The following is a 12,536-nucleotide window of genomic DNA, read 5'->3' on the forward strand; positions in this document are numbered from 1 at the left end:
TGTTTGTTGCTTTCTATACCACTGTAAATACTTCATAACACATCTCTCGGGCATTAGCCCACTTTACAGGTTCCTGAATTCTATTACTGTAGTGATGAACTATTTGCTCAAGCACTACGCCTATTTACTATACTTTACTCTCACCATACCTCAAAATCTGACCACCTGCACCCTCACTGCTTTCGAGATACAAATCGAAAGCTTTCCCTACCCAACAAGAGACTAAACTTTGGTCTATCCTTTCTTAAAAGTGACAAATTGAGTTGAAGATTACAGTTAACACTATATAGAGCCTAAAGATCTTCTATCTCTTATCTACTGGCTGTGACTGTAAATATCCTAAAGTACTCTCCTGCTGTCATAAACCATTTTGCCTCCCCCTCTAGCTGATCACACACACACAAAGAAAGGAGTAGGTGGAAGCAGACAACATCAAGATACCTGAGGGAGACTGCACCACTGAATTTCACAGGTATTCTACCACAGACGTTCACACCATAATCCTAGGGAGTCAGAAGAGATCAATTTAATAAGTTGAAGCTAACAAGAAGAGTCTCATAAGCAATGGGAAGACAAAGAAACAATGCCCAAATGAAAGAAAAGGGGGAAGTCTCAGAAATAATGTCGGATGAAAGAGAGGCAAGTCAGCTATCAGATATTGAATTCAAAGCACTATTTATCAGGAAATTCAAAGAGCTCACAATGAGCTACCAGAAACTAGAGGGGAGCTACCAGAAACTAGAGGGGAGCTACAATGAGCTCTCTACAAACTATATCAACATGAAAAAGGAAATAGAAATTATCAGCAAAGGCCAAGAGGAAATGAGGAATTCAATTTCGGAACTGAAGAACACAGTAGAAGGGATGAAAAGCAGGATCAATGAGGCAGAAGATTGGATCAGCGAGTTGGAGAAAACAGTAGAAAGAATCTCCCACAAAGAGCAATAAAGGGAATATAGTGACAAAAAGAATGAAGAGGTATTAAGAGAAATGCAAGATAATATGAAATGAAATAATATCCAAATAATAGGAATACCAGAAGGAGAAGAAGAAGAACAAGGGATAGAAAGCCTATTTGAAAGGAGTAATGATGGAAAATTCACTTAATTTGATGAGAGAAAAAGTTACACGAATCCAGGAGTCAGAGAGAGTCCCATTCAAGAGGAACCCAAAGAGGCTCACTTCAAGACACATCATCATTAAAATGCTAAAATTCCAAGACAAAGAGAAAATCTTCATGGCAGCAAGGAAGAAAAAGGAAGTAACATACAAGGGAGACCCAATAAGGTTAGCTACTGACTTCTCAATGGAATCATTCCAAGCAAGAAGAGAATGGCAAGAAAAATTTCAAGTAATGAGAACCAGAGGCCTACAACCAAGGCTACTTTACCCAGAAAGGATCTCAATCAAGATAGAAGGCTGAAAAAAGTGTTTCCAAGACAAAAGAAGTCTAAAAGAATATGCCTCCAACAAACCAACTCTACAACAAATACTAAAAAAACCTGCTTTAAGGAAAGGAAGGAAAAGAGAGAGAGAGAGGAACTGTGGTACAAAAATGGCGATGAATATGTACCAATCAATAACAGCCTTAAATGTAAATAGATTAAATGCTCCAATCAATAGACATAGAATACCTGAATGGATAAGAAAGCATTACCCACACATATGCTGCCTACAGGAGACCCACCTCAGGGCAAAAGACCATCACAGAATAAAAGTGAAAGGCTGGAAAAAATTTTTCCAAGCAAATGGTCAAGAAAAAAGAGCTGGGGTATCAATTCTCATGTCAGACAAAATAGACTTCAAAAAAAAAGGGCCATAAAGAGAGACCCAGAAGGTTACTTCATAATATTCAAGGGAAGAATCCACCAAGAAGACATTAACATCATAAATATATATGCACCCAACATAGGAGCACCCAAATATAAAAAAAAAAATCCTAGAAAACTTCAAGAAAGATATTGACAGCAACACAATTATAGTAGGGGATTTTAACAACCCACTGTCAAAAATGGACAGATCTTCCAAACAAAATATCAGCAAAGATACAGCTGCCCTAAACAACACCCTAGATAAAATGGACTTGACTGATATATATATATATATATATATATATATATATATATATATATATATCCCTTCATCCCAAAGAAGCTAAATACTCATTCTTTTCAAATGCACATGGAACATTTTCAAAGATAGACCACATGATAGGATACAAAACAAGCCTCGACAAATTCAAGAAAATTGAAATCATACCAAGCATTTTCTCTGACCACAAGGGACTGAAATTAGGAACCAACCCCACAGGAAAAAAAAACACACAAAATCATGGAGACTGAATGGTATGGTATTAATCAACAAATGGGTCAAGATTGAAATTAGGGAAGAAATCAAAAAGTTTCTGGAAACAAATGAAAATGAACTGACAACAACCCAAAACTTATGGGACACGGCCAAGGCAGTCCTGAGAGGGAAGTTCATAGCTATACAGGCTTACCTAAAGAAAATAAAAAAATTTCAAACAACCTAACCCGATGCCTACAAGAACTCGAAGAACAACAACAAAGACAGCCCAGAGCAAGTGGAAGGAAGGAAATAAACAAGATAAGAGAAGAATTAAATGACATAGAGCCTGAAAGCACAATTTGAAGGATCCATGAATCCAAGAGTACTATTTTTGAAAAGATAAAGAAAATAGAAAAGCCTTCAAGTAGGCTCATTAAGAAAAGAATAGAGAGGGCCAAAATAAACACAATCAGAAATGAAATAGGAGAAATTACAACTGATACCACAGAAATAGAAGGGAGTGTAAGGAATTTCTATGAAGAATTGTATATCAAGAAATTTGAAAACCTAGGTGAAATGGACAAATTTCTAGAAAAATATAATCTTCCAAAACTCAGTGAAGAAGTAGAAAGCCTGAGCAGACCCGTAACGGCAAATGAAATTGAAGCAGTAATCAAAAAATCCCCATCATACAAAAGCCCCAGACCAGATGGTTTCACAGGAGAATTGTACAAAGCATTCAAGGAAGAGCTAACACTGTATTCTTCACAGACTATTCTAAAAAGTCCAAAATGATGGGAATCTCCAAAACTCTTTTTATGAAGCCAGCATCAATCTAATTCCAAAACCAGATAGAGACACAACAAAGAAAGAAAACTTTAGCCCAATATCGCTGATGAACATCCATGCTAAAATCCTCAACAAAATATTGGCAAATTGCATTAAAAAATACATCAAAATGATCATACACCACGGGCAAGTGCGATTCATCCCAGGGATGCAAGGATGGTTCAATATCCGCAAATCAGTAAATGTAATACATCACATAAACAAAATCAAAAACAAACAAACAAAAAAACATGGTCATATCAATAGATGTGGAAAAAGCTTTTGATAAGTTACAGCATCCATTTATGATAAAGGTACTCAGAAAAGTGTGAATATAGGGAGCATTCCTCAATATAATAAAGGCCATATATGAAAGACCTACAGCCAACATCATACTCAATGGGCAAATACTAAAAGCTTTTCCACTAAGATCAGGAACAAGACAAGGTTGTTCCCTTTCACCACTTCTATTTAATATAGTATTGGAAGATTTAGCCTCAGTGATTCGGCAAGAAAAAGAAATACAAGGCATTCAAATTGGAAAGGAGGAAACAAAACTCTCATTGTTTGCAGATCACATGATAGTGCACATGGAAAATCCTATAGACTCTACCAAAAAAAATTGCTCGAACTAATAAATGAATTTGGCAAAACAGCGGGATACAAAGTCAATATCCAGAAATCAAAGGCATTTTTGTATAGTAACAATGAATCAGCAGAAGGAGAAATCAAGAAAAAAATCCCATTTGATATAGCAAAAACAAAAATAAAATATCTGGCAATAAATCTAACCAAGGAGGTAAAAGACCTGTATGCAGAAAACTACACAACACTGAAGAAAGAAATCAAGGAAGACACAAACAAATGGAAACATATACCATGTTCATGCATTGGAAGAATTAACATCATCAAAATGTCCATACTACCCATGCAATTTACACATTCAATGCAATACCTATTAAAGTACCAATGGCATATTTCACAGATATAGAACAAACACTTCAAACATTCACATGGAACCATAAAAGACCCCGAATAGCAGCTGCAATGTTAAGAGATAAGAGCAAAGTAGGAGAGATCACAATACCTGATATTACAAGGCCACTGTAATCAAAACAGCCTGGTACTGGCATAAAAACAGGCACATAGACCAATGGAACAGAACAGAGAACCCAGAAATAAATCCAACTCTCTATAGCCAATTAATATTTGATAAAGGGGGCAGTAACATAAAATGGGGTAAAGATAGCCTCTTCAACAAATGTTATTGGGAGAACTGGACAGCTACATGCAAAAAAAAAAAAGAAACTTGAGCACCAACTTACACCATACACCAAAATAAACTCAAGTTGGATAAAATACTTAAATATAATCCATGACACCATTAAAGTCCTAGAGGAGAACACTGGCAGGAAAATATCAGATATTTCATCCAGCACCATTTTACTGATATTTCCCCTAGAGCAAGGAATATAAAGGAAACAATAAACAAATGGGATCTTACCAAAATAAAAAGCTTCTGCGCAGGTAAATAAAACAGCATTAAAATAAAAAGACAACCAACTGTATGGGAAAACATATTTGTCAATGATACCTCAGACAAAGTTTTCATCTCCAAAATATACAAAGAACTCACACGACCTCACTCTAAGAAGAGAACTAACCCAATTAAAAAATGCGGAAAGAACTTGAACAGACACTTCTGCAAGGAAGACATACAGAGGATCTAGAGACACATGAAGAGATGCTCAATATCACTTGCTATCAGAGAGATGCGAAGTAAAACCACAATGAGATATCACTTTACACTGGTGAGAATGGCTATCATTAACAAGGCAATAAATAACAAATGTTGGAGAGGTTGTGGGGAAAAGGGGACTCTGGTCCACTGTTGGTGGGATTGCAGACTGTTACAACCATTATGGAAAACAGTACGGAATTTTCTCAGAAAACTAAAATTGGACTTGCCTTTTGACCCATCAATTCCTCTGCTAGGATTGTATCCAAAGAACCCTAAAACACCAATCCCAAAGAACCTGTGCACCCCAATGTTCATAGCAGCACAATTTACAATAGCCAAAATTTGGAAGCCACCTAGGTGTCCGTCAGTAAAAGAATGGATCCCAAAACTATGGCACATATATACAATGGAATTCTATGCTGCAGTGAGAAAGAAGGAGCTCCTACCTTTTGCAACATCATGGATGGAACTGGAAAGCATTATGCTGAGTGAAATAAGCCAGCTGTTGAAGGACAAATACCATATGATCTCACCTTTAACAGGAAGCTAAAGAACAAACAATGAAGCAAGCAAAATATAACCAAAGACACTGCAATAGAGAACAGGATGACTGTGACCAAAGGGGGGAGGACAAGGAATTTCAGGGGAAATAGGGGAGGAATTTAGAGGAACATATATACAGGATATATGGACAACAACTGAGAAGGGTGGAAATTGAAGGGAGGGGAGGAGCACGGGGGTGGGATGGGATGGGATTAATAGACAGAAAACTGCACTTGAAAAATAATTAAATAAAAAATTTAGAAAAAAAAGAAAATCAGAGTAAAAATATTGTGATCATTCAAACAGATGTTGGGGTGCATTCCCTCATCCACCCAGTAAATAAGGGGCAGGAAGGTAACATGTGGCAGGGAGGACAAAGTCCTGAGGGGTAGAAGTCCTGAGGAATGATAACAACCCCTGCAGTGTGAGGTGTGAGTGTCTGCAAGGAAAGACATATGTGAGGACATTATGTGTATGTTTGGAGTCAGAGAGCCTGAGCTCAGCATACAGGGGTTTTGACTAGCCTGGACTACACATTTTGGGAGACATTTACAAATATAGGCAAGTCAAAAGCACTCAGACTGTTTTATTGTCAAGAAAAAAGAGAACCCCCCTTGAGAATGGTGAAGGAGAGGTCCCAGACATTGGGTGGAATCTTATCTTCAAACAGTGTCATTTCTTCCTTTGTTGTCTGCAATGGCAATGTAAGAAATGAGAACCACAAAGAAGGAAAAAGTATTCCTTGATGCAGCTGGGAATTTTCAGAGGAAATCCCCACTCCCAAGTGGAAGCACACCCATGTCCAGCCAGGCCAACACTAGCCCCTGCATTTGCTCTCTGTGGTCCCTGGGACATGAGCATCCACTACAGCCAGCCTTTCTGTCTCCCCCAAAGAGTCTTGAGTCTGGGCTCACACTTACTTCCTTTTATCGTGTCTCTGGCACAGTAATACAGGACCATGTCCTGAGTTCTGTGAGCCCCGTGACCTCTGTGAGACCTGAGGTCAAAGTTCCCACATGTCCCTTGATAACCAGCCCATGACTTGCAAGGGAGGGCCCTCTCTGGGCTCACAGGGTATGGTCCTCTCATGGCTGGATGCTGAGTTCAGGATACTCCCTTGGGAACACAGTGTGTTTCAACATATCTGGACACAGATAATTGGTCATACTAAACCCCAGTGACTCTGCAGAGAGCCTCATAAACAGTGCTGCTTGAATCACCAAAGAGCCTCTTCCCTGGACCTGGCTGAGGCACTGACACAGCCAACTCATCTGAGTTCAGAAGCTGTCTGGAGCTTTGGGGGCTTCTGATGCCCTCCAGTTCCTCTGCCTGCAGGTCCTATCTGAATATTCCTGCATGTGGCCCTAATCTCACTGCATATCTACTGCTCAGCAAACCACACACACACACACACACACACACACACACACACACACACACAGAGTGATGATTTTCACAGTAATTAACTCCAGGTATCCCTTATCTCCCGTTCCTCCCATATGGGCAGGGCCCACCCACATGGATTTCAGGCCTGGATGTGACTTTGTAAGTGACTGGGTGTTGGGTTGCTCAGTGAGGGACACACTGTCTTTCTGTCCTTTCTGGATATCTCATCCTGATGATTATCTCTCTTTCTACCAGCTGCCTATGGACCTCAGACCTCAGCACTCCACATGGAGACAGACTCACTGCTCAGAGACTCCCAGCAGCACATTCCAGTTGTTGGAGGAACTACCACCTCCCCATGCACGTGAGCCTCAGTTTCAACCCCATGGACATTCCCAGACTGACCAAGGCATCACAGGTGAGAACTCTGACACTACTGGTCATTACTCAGGCTGTCTGTCAAAGGTGTTCTTCTCTAGGGTTGGTCATGGGGGGGCGCTGTGGTGATGTTTCCCATGTGGACTCCGTGTGCTCCACATCTATCAGCCCTGCAAGCACTGAGTTCTCACTTAGATCCAGAGAAGGCAAGAACATCTGTTTTGGTTTGCACTGTCTGGGGAATGTCCCAGGTAGCTCCTACCTTGGAGAGGACTGAGAAAGCCCCCTTTTTCACAGGACAAGGGAACTGTGCTGGATTGGCAAACATGTGTCAGTTATGTGTGCTCCCATTTCATTTCAGTCACTGCGTGTTTATCCTATATGTTGAACTTGGTATTAGCACACTTGGTATCTGACTCAAGCAGACATTCCCCTTAGGAAATATGCAGTACTCTGATGAGTCAAATGAATCATTTTGGTTTCAGTAAATGTTTGCCAGGAATGTTCCCAAACAAAAGAAAAATTATACTTGATTATTGTCCAAGATGAAGATGGGGAAAAATCATTTGCACGTCAAGGACTGAGGGCTAGTGTGCTGTGGCTTGTCATCAGCTTTGTCTGCTGAGGTTGTCTCCATAAGCTCTTATGCCATATGGCACTGCTTTTTTCCACCCTCTGTAATTTCCTCTGTGTCGCCATGAAGCTCCAGTATTTTCAATGGTCTTTAAAAGTCAATAGTCACACTGAATGTTAGCTAACAGTTTTGCAAGTTGCAAGGTGATGTTAATGGTATCCTTGCTTTGTTCACTGAGTGTTGATTACTATTTCAAGGACATACATGTGTGGGCTCTGATGGGCAAACTTGGGCAAGCCAGCATGCCTTCTTCTTTATGGTAGCATAGGTCATGTTCCCCCAGAGAATGAGACCAAAAAATAATACTTAGATTTAAATTTCCATGAAATTCGTGTTCATACTATGGTCAGTGAGACATCCCACAATCCCATGAGTTGCAGGTTACAGGTAGCAGACCCAGGAGACCTACTCTTCAGAACTCAGCCTGGTTTGACAGCTGAACTCCAGAGTGCCCAGGAAAGAAGATCTCTGTCCCAGGTGCAGAATCCATCATTATGGCAGAAGAGTCTTAATTGACCCTCCATCACTCTTTGTTCCAGCCTGCGCCTCAGTGGATTGGAGGGTGCACATCTTTATTGGTGAAACAATTTGTTTTTCTGAGACACCAATAAGTTTACCTCTAAACACACTTGGACAAACCCAGGAATGACTTTCAGCCAGATCTTTTGGCATCTTGTGATCCAGTCAAAATAAAACAAAAACCAACTGTCACAGCAAAACTATTTAGCAAAAGAGTTTCAAGTCAGAGAAAATATGCATCTGTCCATTGTATTTAGGTGGAGGAGAAGCGACCATTTCTCCTCTACATCATAGCGATAGCTTTCTTAGGTAACTACAGGTGGAACATCAGTTTGACTGGAAGCTCCTGGTCAGAAAAGAGACAAAGCCTTAACCTCCATGTTCCCTATAACAACACAATCTGTAGTCTTTGAGTGCCCCCTTCAGCCTAGTTCTCTTGTCTCTTGCAGGGAGGTTTGTGTCTGGGCTCACCCTGATTCTCCTGTGTCTGTCCCACACTCATACACAATCTTCTTATGTGTAATGAAACTGCTCATTGTTAAATAAACTTGGCTCTGTAGTAGGTTTCCCTGGTGATGCTGAGGCAGGATTTCAGTGTGGGGATGTAGTTTTTACCTCCACCAGTCTATAATGTACTGGCCCATTCCAGCCTTTTCCATGGAGCCTGAGGACCTCATTGAGGAGAATACAGAGAGAGTTCAGGTGAGGTACAAAGTCTTAAAGGGTTCACGAGTTCTGGGCACAACTGAAGCAGCTGTACCAGGGATAACACATATGGGAATGAGGAGCAGCATATCCTGTCACTCACATGCAATCACCCTCATCCCACAGACCAGTGTCTGACATCTGAGACACTCACCCAGGGGAGGCTGTCACCAGGTATAGAAAGAGACCCAGGAATCCCATCTTATTCTAGAGCACAGCTCTGCTTTCCCCAAGACCACAAACCACTTTGAGGAGAGAGCTGGGGACCCTCACAGCCCAGGGTAGGGTTTGCACTTGATCTGGCAGTGAAATGTGCATGTGGGGACACCTTTCTCATATAAGTGGGGAGGGACAGAGTTCTGACACCCTGGTCGTTTTTGGACTTCTATGGGGATACATCCTCTCTTGAGTTCACTCACCATGTGCATACTGGACAGGAGATCATCTGTTTTATGAGACACATTGGAATAATATCAAATGATGACATCACCTTTGTGAGCAAGAGAAAAAATGTTGGACTAGATAAGTGGGTGAACTCTGGAATTCTCATGCATCTTTCAAATAGATTGGGAAGGAATTTCCATTTGTTCAGATAGTTTCTGTGACCCAACACTTACCAAATACTTATCAATGTATATTTATATGCAAATGATGTTCACCTCAGTGTAAAAACTTAAAAATAAAGCAAGCTGGTTTCAATCATGTATTTTCTTTACGACATTTTTATTTGAGTAACTTCATCTCAGCCTCAGACAAGAAAGACTTATGAATTCATTTTTGGAAGATTCTGATTGTGTCTACAGCTCCCTGTGCAAACACTACCCTTATGCATGCCCATAGAATATTTCAGAGTCCTAAACTGACTACATGAGAAAGAAATGTGTTTTTTAACATGGAAAAACCAGTTAGAAATAAATAGTAACTACACATGCGTATCATAGAGAATTTTCATGTATTGAAATGATTATGAAAGGAGGTTTACTGGTTGGTTTTCTCAGCCTAGTGTTGTCATTGAAGTTGTGGTTCTGGGGGTTAGAAATGAGAATGATTCCTATCACAGATTTGCTCACAGAAAAGGGAATTTCTGCTCTGGTAGGACATGTCACTCCCTCCTTCGCTGGACCCTGTTTCTGGGGATGGTCAGTGTGGTCAGAGTCTGCTGGCCTCCCCCACACAACATGTAACCTTCTTAATGTATAATAAACACTTTAACCTTTCAGGCATGTTATTTACAAATAAACTCTTCCTGTGTAGGCTTCTATTCAATGTCCATAATACTCTGTTTGGTGGGAGAAAAGTTTTCCATTTCAACAAAGTTTTATTTAACAACTTTTAAAAATGGGGCCTGTTCTGGTGTTTTGTTTAAAATCTTGACAGAACATCATCCCCCTCCATTGTCCATGGACTGAGAAACCCTGGTATGGATAGAGTGCTCATGGAAACTGCTAGAGCAATGGTGGTTGGAATGCTTAATGTTACTGATAACTGATTCCTGTGTCAGTGTGACCAGGAGACCAACGTTCCACGGCCTGAATCCCTGACTCACATCAAGGACTGATTCATTTGATGGGACTCTACACTGTGAATCTCCCTACAGTACGCAGCAGAGCCAACTAGACTCTCCCCTGAGAATGTGTCATGTAAAGCTCATGCAAGTATAGGAGGAACATCCTAAGATGTGATGAGGATGCTCACAGAGATGACAGGGACACAGTCTCAGCTTCTGTCATTAGAGTGACTGTGGCCAGGTAGGGCCAGGGTTGCAGAGACACTGAGAGAGACATAAATAGACAGACTGGAACTGACACGTTGGCATGTTAACAGGCCAGTGAATGTGCTTCGTAGAGCTGTGAGTACAGATTTAACATTGGAGGAAGGGAGAGAGAATGGACCTGGTGAGTATTAAGTCTAGAGACAACTGTGCTCTCAGTGTGCCTAAAAAGATAGTGGGGTTTTCAATCTTGTTCTTCTGTGTATAAGAGGCTCATGTATCCTACCACTAAGGGGATGTTTGGGAACAGTATAGCAAAGGTGATACTGTCTCCTAATGGCTACCCTGAGGCATAGTTCTGCAAGACCCTTGGACTTAACCAGATGACTGTCCATCCCTCCAAGACTTGGGGCAGGGAGAGCTCAATTAAAAGTCATGCTTTTACTCTCTGAACAGGAGCGGAACAGGCAGACATGAGCAATGAGACCTATTTTTATCATTTGCATTGTCCTTATTTATGACACATGTGGGGCCATCTCTGGTTGATTTGGTATTGGCAACTTTTGTGTTTTTTTAAATACTTGTTTTATTTTTTTAAAGATTTTATTTATTTATCTTTCAGAGGGGAAGGGAAGGAGAGTGGAAGAGAAATATCAATGTATTGTTGCCTCTGACATGCCCCCTGCTGGGAACTGGCCTGCAACCCAGGCATGTGCCCTGACTGGGAATCAAACAGGGATTGTCTGGTTTGCAGGCCCATGCTCAATCCACTGAGCTACACCAGCCAAGGCTGTGGGGTTTTTTAAAAGATTTTTTAAATTTATCTTTTAGAGGGGAAGGAAAGGAGAGAGGGAGAGAAATATCAATGTAGGTTGACTCTGGTGTGTCCTCTGCTGGGAACTGGTCTGCAACCCAGGCACATGCCCTGACTGGGAATCGAACCACAATTGTCTGGTTCGCAGGCCCATGCTCAATCCACTGAGCTACACCAGCCATGGATGTGGTTTGGTTTTAAGTGCTGAAACCAGTTAACTGATAGTTTTAGAGGTGTTGAATAATTAGGAATAATGTGAATTTAAAATGGGTTGACTTAGACTGTGTAATTTCAAGATAAGTTTATATCCATGTGTCTCCATAGTACTGTTAAATGGGAGTGAATTCAACCTCCCTGCTCCTTCCTTCTTACTTTCCCTACCATCACTCCTGTGATGTGGTTCCACCACCCCTGAGGGCTTGTTACACTGTTACATTATTTCATGACCTGAGTTTCTGACTGCCCTGTTCACCATCCATTCTGTGCTTTGCCATTGAAGTGAACAGCATTTGGAGAAAACATCAGGTGGAACTATAGAAAGTTCCATTCCATCACACACCTTAAAAACACCATTTCTTCTGTAACTCTGTCTTCTGCTGGATTACTAGCCCTGTGGTATTTATGACTCAATAACCAGCATGGAAAAATAGCATTTTCCAGGTTAGTAGCCTGATACCAGGCACCAAGGTTATGGTAGTTTGCTAAGGACTGAAGTCAGATCTGTTAGGACAGCCATATTGGCTGCTACAACTGGGTTAAATTCATAAAATTTATTGTTATTCTCTGATATCCATTTCTCATGCACAAGCTAAGTAGGTGATTGAATGAGGGTGTGGTAGAAATGCTCTGTTTTTTTGAAGTCATTAATTTTTGAGAGAGTTTCTGAATCCCTTATTTTGGTTTCCTGTATAGAGTGTTTTTGTAGATTTTGTTTCATCTTTTTATTCAGAATGTTCCCACTCCATAGGTCAAAGAAACTACGTGAGGA

Source organism: Sturnira hondurensis, unplaced genomic scaffold, assembly GCF_014824575.4.
Source record: "Sturnira hondurensis isolate 20B ecotype Veracruz unplaced genomic scaffold, ASM1482457v3 Scaffold0010581, whole genome shotgun sequence".
NCBI lineage: Eukaryota > Metazoa > Chordata > Mammalia > Chiroptera > Phyllostomidae > Sturnira > Sturnira hondurensis.